Source organism: Dasypus novemcinctus, chromosome 22 (assembly GCF_030445035.2).
Source record: "Dasypus novemcinctus isolate mDasNov1 chromosome 22, mDasNov1.1.hap2, whole genome shotgun sequence".
NCBI classification, from domain to species: domain Eukaryota; kingdom Metazoa; phylum Chordata; class Mammalia; order Cingulata; family Dasypodidae; genus Dasypus; species Dasypus novemcinctus.
The window spans coordinates 37237042-37247463 of record NC_080694.1 but is presented as its reverse complement, the minus strand read 5'-3'; the positions used below and the strand labels follow the sequence as shown (position 1 = coordinate 37247463).

At 37.1% G+C, this 10422-nt stretch overlaps 1 protein-coding gene across 2 annotated transcripts in view; it reads right to left on the bottom strand.

Moving 5' to 3' along the window:
* Positions 1-10422, bottom strand: part of FARS2 (phenylalanyl-tRNA synthetase 2, mitochondrial) — a 596483-nt gene that overhangs the window by 344173 nt on the left and 241888 nt on the right. The gene's annotated exons all lie outside the window — the stretch shown is intronic.

Below are 10422 nucleotides of genomic sequence, written 5' to 3'. Positions count from 1 at the left end.
GTAGTAGGTTATGGGGGGAGGGTCATGAATTGGAGTACCAAGAAATATACCAGAAAACAAATCACATTTTGTGAGAATGGTATAATCAGGGTCCCCAGGCAAGCTCCCAGCTACATTTCCTTTTCAAACCAGCACATCCTAGAGCATACACCTTCCCAGCAGAGAGAAACTGTCACAGAGGGTGGGACCAAATTTGACAAATATTAGGAGAGTGAAGGTAGATGCCTGAATGTCATTAAATATTTAGAATCCCCATGCTGAACATATGAATGCTGTGGCAAAAACATTAGAGACTTAAACTACCAGAATCACGCATGACAAGCAAGTGGGTTATCTTCATGGAACTTGTCAGCTTACACCCACTCACATTCCCTGACAAAGTGCTTTTTGGAGAATAATGTTATAGAAAGAAACCTAAAGCTACTCATGAAAGAAATACATTCCACTTATGAAAGAACAACTTAAAAAAGAAAATAAAAAGCCACAAATCTATTGAGCTTTATAATACAATCGCAACACATAAAACTGACAAATCATTAGTCTCCAAAATAAACGAAGAACTTCTACCAAATAATTTAAAAAGACACACAAAATAGAACAGTGATCCCCTCCAAAGTGAACAAAGAGACATAAATGTCAAGTAAACATATAAAAATGTGTTCAACCTTACTAGTCATCAGAAAAATGCAAACAAACACAGTGAGAGACTATTTTAAACTCAACAGTTTGGCAAAATAAGTTGAATAAGGTCAAGTGCAGAAGAGGATGGGGAGCAACAAGAATTCTATGATGCTCAGAGCAGTGCAAACTGGCCCAACTGCTTTGGGAAACAATTTGGCCATATGCAATAAAGCTAAAGATTCTCATAATTACTGGATTTAGCAATCCCAGTGCTGGATAAAATATACCGTAGAGAAACTCTTACAGTTATGCATCCAGGGAGTACAAAAATGCTTAGCAGAAGTGTCTGTAATAGTAAAAATACTGGACATAACCCAAATGTCATTGATTGGCGAATGGATGAATAACTATGGCACATTCATCCAATGGAATTTGAGCAGTGAAAATAATTGAACTATAAACTCTACACATGACAACATAGATGAACTGTACAAAAGCATGAAAAACTAAAGTAACAAAAGAATATATAGTAAGGTTTCATTTGTTAAAATATAAGAGCATGACAAATTAACCAGTTTTAGAATACATATGGAAAACTCTAATGAAAACCAAGGTAATAACACAAAATTCAGACTTGTGATTGCTCAGAAGAGAAGAAAGGAAAAAGGGAATATACTGACAGGGAAAGACACATATGAGACCTCCACTGAGTAATAATTTTTATCTTGAGTTGGGTGGTAGATACTGACTTGATAGATATAATAAAGGATTGGAAAACAGACCCATAGTGATAGAGATAGACAATAACAGAGATCGGATGGTGGATGGATAGATGGATGGATGGATGGATGGATGGATGGATGGATGGATGGATGGAGTGGATGGATGGATGGAATGGATAGATGCATGGATGGAGTGGATGGATGGATGGATGGATGGATGGAGTGGATAGATGCATGGATGGAGTGGATGGGCGGATGGATGGACAGAAATTCTTGCACATGAGGAAAGTAATTTCACTTAAAGTTAGGATTTTTAAAGGGAAATTTTCTTTTACCAAAAAACTAGGAAGACTAATGTTATGCCATGTTTATGGCAAAGAGTAAAGAAGAAAAAAGCAAGCATGCAACAAAAACGTGAGGATAAGTGATACAGAAAGACTCCAGAGGGAAGGGAGGCATAATGTCCAGAGACTAGTCACTTAGCTTTGGCAAAGAGAAGAAACTGTTTGACGATATAGAGAAGAGGGAAATTGAGAGATGGTCTTAGATGTTCTCAGTAAAATGGGAAGTGCATATGTTAAAGTACAGAGATGAGATAAGTTAATAGGTTTGAGGTGAGGGGAAAGGAAAACAAGCATATATTTACCCTAGCTTCCTTTCGATAATTCACAGACTGAGCCAATAACTTCTGGAAACATAATCTATTATATTAGAGACCAAAGAAAAGCAAATGAAAACAACAACAGTACAATGCTTCTTCCCTCTCAAATGCAAAAAGTAAAGAGATTGATACCGTTCAATATTGATAAGGGTGTGGGAAAAGAGGTGCTTTCAAATACTGAAATTTTCTGGTGTGTTCCTGGCCAGATATATAATAAACCTTGGGGATGGAAGGAAAGTCAGCAATTCTACTTCTATAAATTCATCCCAGGGAAATACTATGGCAAGTGTGCAAGGACACATGTATAAAGACTGTAGGTTATCAAGAATCAATCAATATGGGACTGGCTAAACATAGTCCATTGATAAGGGCAATGCAGCCATTAACAATGATAATCTAGGTGGATATCTGGTAATATGAAAAGGTATTCATGTCATATTTGTAGTGGAAGAAACACAATACAAAAAATATTCAAAGTTTAACTCTATTTTTATAAAATATATAATTTCTAAATGTAAGTATACCTGACAATTATGTATTTACATAAAGATTTAATAGTTCTTTTTAGGTGATAATATACTTATTTTTTATGTTCTTTTTTATACTTAAGTTTCTCAATTTTTTTCAATGATTATAGGTTGCTCTTATATTGTAAAAAATCTAAATTCCTTGTTATGCATTTTGAAAAAAACAGGACAAAGGCTAAGTAAATATTTTAACAATATCTCTATTTGGACAGCTTAAAAATAAGTCACTAGGTGGTATGACAAAGCAAAACCTACCCATGAGGCTGATGTGTATTTCTTTGCCGGAAGGGAAGAAAGTTAGGCTAGTGCAAGAAAGGACGCGAATAAGGGAGAGAGAAAAGGGAAGAGGGAGAAAGGGAGAGGAGGGAAGGAGAAAGGAAGAGAAGGAACCAGGGTTTGACAATGCTTAGGCTGAACTGGTTGTTGTACCTCAAAAATCTACCATGCTTAATTCTGATTAATCAAGTCTCTGGATTCAATACACAGTGGAGTCAATGCACCCATACTTTTCTGTCACTACATATTTGCATTATGCAATTACCCCTTCACCCAATGTGGCTTCACCATTCAACCTAGACTTTGGGTTTCACTCCTGCAGCATGAGCCCACTACAGTCTACCCCTCCCTTGGACTGCAAATAAAATCTCCGAACAAGGACAAAAAAACAACTACAAAGGCCTCTGAAATTAAATAAACATAGGCAAATTGTGAAGGAGAGTCAAACTTGGAAGATGTGACCCACGCAGAGTGAATTCCCTATTTGTTTTGTTTTTCTCATATGATTTTGCATCAAAGACAGGCCTCAGATACCAAGCTGCACAATATCATGCATGACTAAAAGTCTGAAAGTAACTGTCTTTCTGAAAGCAGGTTTCTCATTGGTAAAAGGCGTCTGTGAGCTGGAAAGTTTGAAGGGATGGATGATCCTGGAATAAAGAAAGCCAAAAAAGGGATGCCTTCATTCTATGTGTGAATCTGTATACACAGTATTCAAATCCCTGAGCAACATGGCATGGCACCTACCAAAATGGCATAGCAAAAGCTTAGAGAACTGAATTGAGATGTGAACCATTCATACACATTTCATACAAACCCCCAACTACATGTGTGCAGGCCAGTTGCAAACGAACATAGCAAAAATGTAGAGAGTTTAATCACTGGCCACAAGAAGCAAGTTGGAACTTTTCACCTAAACTTAACCAGGCTAACCACTTAAAAAAAAAAAAAAGAAAATATCAACATATTTTACAGGATTTTATAAGGACTTGAGTATACACAACTTCCAGAACAGAATCCAAAAGTATGATAAAGAACCAGGAGAATGTGACCAATTTTCAACAAATGTCAATCTTGACATCTTCAAGATATTGGAACTTTCAGGCAGACAATTAAAAGCCACTATTATAACTATGCTCCATGACATAAAAACACACTGGCTAGGAATGAAAACAGCACTTCTCAGCAGAAAAATAGGAATTATGGGGAAAAACAACAACAACAACAACAAAATGGATATTTTGAAACTAAATAAAAAATGAAAATAAAAAAAGATCTGAAAAAAAATTTTACTTTATGACCAGTAGAATGGAGATGAAACACAGAGGAAAGAGCCATTGAACTTAAAGATAGAACAATAGAAATTGTGCAATCTGAAAAACAGAAGAAAAAGATTGGGAAAAAAATGATGGGAGCATTAGGGTTTCCTGGGACTAAATTAAAAGGTCTAATATTGGTGTAATTTGAGTTACAAAAGGACATGAGAAAGATATAGAGGCAGACAAGTTGTCTGAAGGAATAATGGCCAAAATCTTTCCAAAACAGGTGAAAGACATAAATTTAGAGATTCAAGCTCACTGAACCCCAAAACAGATAGATTCAAAGAAAACCATGTTTAGATGCATCATAATTACACTGCTAAAAGCTGAAGGTAAAGAAGAAATATCTTGAAAATAGCTAGAGAAAGAAAACATAATATAGAGAGGAACAATGGTTGAAATGATGATGGATTTCTCATCAGAAACTAAGGAGGCAGAAAACAATGGAACAACAACTTTAAAGTGCTGGAAATAACAACAAAGAGCCATCAATCCAAAATTCCATATTCAATAATAATATACTTGTGATAAAAGGATAATAAAGACATTCTCAGATAAAGGAACACAAAGATATTCATCACCAGCAGACATGCTAATGGAAGTTCTTCAGACTGAGGGATAAAATGCCAGAAGTAAATTTTGATCTTTAGGAACAAAGGAAGAGCAAGAGAAATGGTAAATACAAAATAATACTATTTTTCCTAGGTCTTTTAAAATGCAATGTGACTGTTCAAAGTAAAAATTAAATACTTGTAACAATAACATTAAAGTAACTGGGGTGGTGGAGTGGGAGAAAGGCTGAAATGATTATTTTCATATAAATAAAATGACTTCAAGAAAAAGAGAATTACCAGGGGAAAACATGGGCATTTCATAATGATTGAAGTAGCTGTATATACCTAATAATATAGCCTCAAAATACATGAAGAAAAATTGGCAGGATTGAAAGGCAAAACAGACAAGTCGTTAAGCGTAATAGGAAATTTTAACACTCTTTTGTGAGAAATCGACAGAACATGAGACCAAAAATATCAATAGTCCTGAATAGCACCACTCAATTACATTGCTCTAATTGACATTTATATGACATTTTACTCCTAGGTTTTGGAAAAAATAGAAATGGAAACATATGTCCATACAAAGATTATATTAAAAATATTCATAGTATCTTAATTTATAATAGCCCCAAACTGGAAGCAGCCCAAATGTCCATCAACAGTTGAACAGATAAATTAGAGAATATTCACACAACAGAAGCCTCCTCAAAATGAAAAGGAATGAACTATTGGTATACACAAGATGAAGAATCTCAAAACTAGGTTGAGTGAAAGAAATAAGAAGTAAAGAATCCAAACTGTATAATTCCACTCTATATGATATTCTAGAAGATTCAAACCAGTCTAGAGCGGCAGAAGGTACATTAGTGGTTATTTGGGACAGAGGTAGAGGAAGGGACAGTTTACAAAGGGGCAGGAGGAAACATTGGCTTGTGATGGGAATGTTTATTATGTTGGTGATGGTTTCACAGATTCATTCACATGTCAAAAACTAGTCAAACTGTACATTTTAAATATGAGCTGTTCATTATATTTTAATTGTACACCAGTGAGGTTAGGGTAAAAAACTTAACCTATCAAAGCATGTCCTAAGCATGGGTCACTCATATAAAAATCATTTCAAGTACTTGTTTAAAATGCACTCCTCAATCCCCATCACAGAATCTGACACTGTATGAACAAATATTTTAACCAAGCTCTCTAAGTGATTACTAGGAACACATTTGAGAAGCACTATTTAATGCCAAGTTCAAAGGCCACCTCCACTATTCAATCACCAATGATCCAACTGATGGAAATATTTCCCCCTTCTTATCTCCAAAAGCTGCTTCTCTCAAATGGCACTCCCATGTTCTAATGATATAGTCTTAGCTTCCCTGCTATGCTCTAAGTCTTTGGAGAGCAAAGTCACATCTTATCCATGTTCGTGTGTTCCTCTTTATCTATAACAGTGCTTGACACATAGAAGATGGCATGCCTACTTGTATACAACTCTATGCTTCCTACCTTTGCCCATGCCAACTAAAATCTACCAGCTTAGATTGTTAACTCTGAACAGTACAAGTGCGTGTAAAGACTCCTTTGATTAGTTACCAAAGAAAGGAAGAGACTAGCAATCAACTCATACTCATATCAGAAAGGAAGTAACTGGTGTGCCAATAGGGCAGCCGAGCAAAGACACAACTTCTTGCAAATAGGAGCCTAACTCATTCTGTGATACACCTCTTAAACAGCTACATCACCAATTTTCCATTCCCTACCTGACCAAGACAAGGCCCAATCCTCTCTCCCTTCCCAGACTAAACAAGTCTGTCTATCCACTGAACTTCTCTTAGAAACATTCAGCACACAGTACCAAATCATTTATTTTTATGTCTGTGTTTACTATGATAAAGGAACAATGGTTATTCACTTTTCTACAGCCTTAGAAGAACTTTAGGAAATATCTGATGGACAAATTTACAAACAAACTAATGATTGTCTAAAACTGGAAACTGTTCATATATGTATTTACAAAGTTTTCCCAAAAGAGTCACTTTTTAAAAAGGCTATTTTCCACCATGGAGCCGTTTTATCCCCCTAGCCTATGAAAAATCTAAACTACACAAGGGCTCAATAAATGGTAAATTTCTTCCTGACACACTCACGACCTGTAGCCACCCCGGTGATTGTTTCAGAGGTTCGTGTGTGTTCCATACACTATATGAAAAAGACATTAGCAGCCTGAGTCAGCCCAATGGGAAATAAGTGTGTATTATTTGGGGGCATGACTCAGTACAGCCCTCAAAATACCTCCCTGAGGAAAAAAACTATCAAACCATCAAGAAGACATCATCACCCACAACACAATGATTACATCTAAGAAGCTGAAAAGCAGGGTGAAGAAACTCTGACTTAAGGAAGAAAAAATAAAGTAAAAGTCTGTGCTCTACCTGGAAGAGTCTCATTCCATGCACAAAAATACTTAGATGCTGTAGTCACCTTCAACACTAATGATACCTACCTCAATGGTTCAGTTTAGCCCTCTAACTTCACGCTCTGAATTTAACACAATCTATCATAGGAGATAATGTATGTGGTGCCTAGCCCTTCTTCAGAGGTAACAAGAAACAACAGATCATGCACATATCGGTGTTTTGTTTTGTTTTAGTTCTCTGTTCCATGTAAGGCAGAGCGATTTACTTGAAATGAATTTATAGCCCTTTCAAAATTACACCTAAACTCATCGTGCAGTTTACTATCCAGGAAGCACAGCGGAGCAATTAACTCTGGTGTCAGAAAGATGTGGTAGAGTCTCACTGTCACTGCCTGGCTCTCTGATCTTGGTCACCTTTCTAGGGTTATGAAACGGGGATAATAATAGCAGCTATGGCAGGAGCTTGTCCTGAAGGTGAAATGAAATAAAGCACATGGAGCGTTTAGAGGGGTGCCTGACATGCAGCTGGGAGTGAACTGATACCTGCTGTCACCATTGCTCCATGCAGTTTCCTTGGTTTCTGGTCATGTTAGCATTCACCTGCGCCTCTATTAGAATTCTAAAAAAGCAGGAGAATCTAGAACAGTATATTTCATCCTTATTGGAAGTTCTGGTAAAAGGAATGGGAAAGGGAGAGGAGTGGAAAGGCAGGGAGGAGAGGGGAAAGGAGAAAATGATAGAAGAGATAGAAAATATGGCAAAAACAAACTAGAAGGCTATAACATACTTAACTAGTCTGTACCACAGGAACTCAAAAAAAAAATTGTCTGTACTTGCAAATAATGCTTGTGGTTAGTGACTGTCAGGCATAGTTTAAAATCTTTAACTACAATGTCAAAACACATTTGAGTCTGAAAACACAGAGCAGAACTTTGTCATAATAACTTCCACTTCAAAGAGCAGGGCTTACAGAGAATTTCTTTTACAAAATTGTCTCTTCATTTCTCTAGTACTGCTCTCTTAAAAGATAGTCACCTTAAATTTTATATGCAATTTCCTAACAACTTGCAGCATGTCCTACTATCTCTGTGACTCTTGGACAAAATGTGCATCTTAGGTGATCTTTTCTTCTTATTTTGTGTATGTGTGTGAAAAGTGAAAAGTTTTGCCATTCTCTTCAAGAATGCCTGGCTCACTGATCAAATTACAGCACAGCAGCCTCATTAATACACAGTAATGATCAGGAAATCTGCTTCAGATAACTACATTTAGCCAATTACTGCATGATAAACCTCATAAAAGTCATCAAAGAGATTGGAAAACATATAGTAAAGCACAATCACAAGTGACAACTGATATGAGAGCTGAACATTCCTGATTTGCTTTAGATCTGGCCCCCTGACACCAAGCACTCCTGAGATTTATTCCAATCTTTTGTCTAAAAAACAAAACAAAACAAACACTACACAACTCTTTGAGACTAGCTCAAACTCTGGAAGAGACTAAATCTTACATATCTGCTCCTAGTATTTCGTGTTTTCTATTGAGACACAAAGACATTTTATCAGCCTGATTTTTCTTTTCTTCCTGTTTCTTATTTATCTATATTACCTTTACTCTTTTTTTTTTCTTTTTCACTATAAAAGCAATCACTCAGTCTAGAATCATAGAAACAGAGATGACTAAAGATCAAAGAGGTAATCTAGTTCCTCTTGGTCAGAAACCATTCTTATGAAATCCAGGAGAGCCTCTGTTTAAATATCTCCTACTATTTTGGTCAGAGTTCTCCAGAGAAACAGAACATACACACACGTATGAAATACATAACATATATATCAATATTTAGAGATTTATTACAGGAATTGGCTCACACAACCATGGGGACTGGCAAGTCCAAATCCTGAAGGAGAAGTCCACAAGTTGGAAACTCAATGAAGGTGAATTTGGATTCCCTAGGAGAAGCTGGCTATATAAAGTAGAGACAGAAATTCTTCTCTGTGACTGCTGAGATCCTCAGTACTCAATTTAAGGCTTCCAACTGACTGGATGAGGAGACTTCTCCCATTGCTGAAAGCAATCTCCTTTGTTGATCATAGCTGCAATCAGCTGTAGATGCGATCAACTAACTATAGATGCAAGTCCATCAATGAAAAAATTTCCATTCACAAATCAGGCCAGGACTTGCTTTACCAAAAAACTGGACACTACAGCCTAGTCAAGTTGACATAGGAAATTAACCATCATGCATAAGAATGAGAAATTGCTTTCCCATAAGTGGATTTTCTGTTTATAAACAATAACTGACCAATAACTATAACATTTAAATATAATAACAGCATCAATGAATGTATGTTGAATGTTTATTATGCCTCAGACCCTGTACTAAGCCCTTCAGTATCACCTCAGTAAATCTCATAATTACACTCGGAGGCAGATATTGTTGTGCCCACTGTAACTATGAGAAAGCAAGACTCTGGAGGGTTAAGCAACTTGCTCAGAAACACACAACTGTCAATTGTCAGAGACTGTGGAAAAAGCCCAGGGTTTTCAGACCCCCAAGCCAAGGCCTCAAGTTTTATTCACAGGCCCTAATTTTCCACTTCTATGCTCATTCTTCCATAGGACGGTCCTTCATGGCCCTTCAAATGTTTGATAAAAACAGACAATGAAGAATTTGGCACTGTGCTGGGTTTCCCCCAAACCTTCCTCAACAGAAGAGAGGACATGTTGAGCTTACTGAATACAGTGCTCTCCAAACGGAGGTTACTTCACAGTGAGAATGGAAGGCCCTGCCCCAGTCTTCCTGGCCTAGATAGCACTAACTCCTGCACTTCACCGCTGCATTGTTACCACAATTCTTAATCACCAACTCCCGGCCCAGATGTCATGCCCATACCCCACGGTCCCCTCACATTCCCAGTCCCCAAGAGGGGGCCTCTCCATTCTGCTGCAGGAGGCCTGGTGAACAACCCCTGAGTGAGAGTCACTCTCCAGACCCACCCACAAATGTCCTTCTAAAGAAGAAGGATGGAGACCCCCAATTACAAGCTGCACCCCTTCCTTTCCACTAATTGCTTATGCAGTGAGCACCTACTCAGACACCCAATCCCAAACAACATTCTAAAAATAATATAATTTCATTAAATTCAGAGTGATTTTTAAAAATCGCAGGCTCTGAAATTAAGTTTAGAAATAATCATCTTGATTAAGCAAAGGTCCTGCAAAAAGGACCTGGAAAGACCTTTATCAAATCCTTATAGACACAGGGAGAATTTAATGTAAGACCTTGTCTTATAATCTCCCTCAGTCGGAGGGCACTGAGA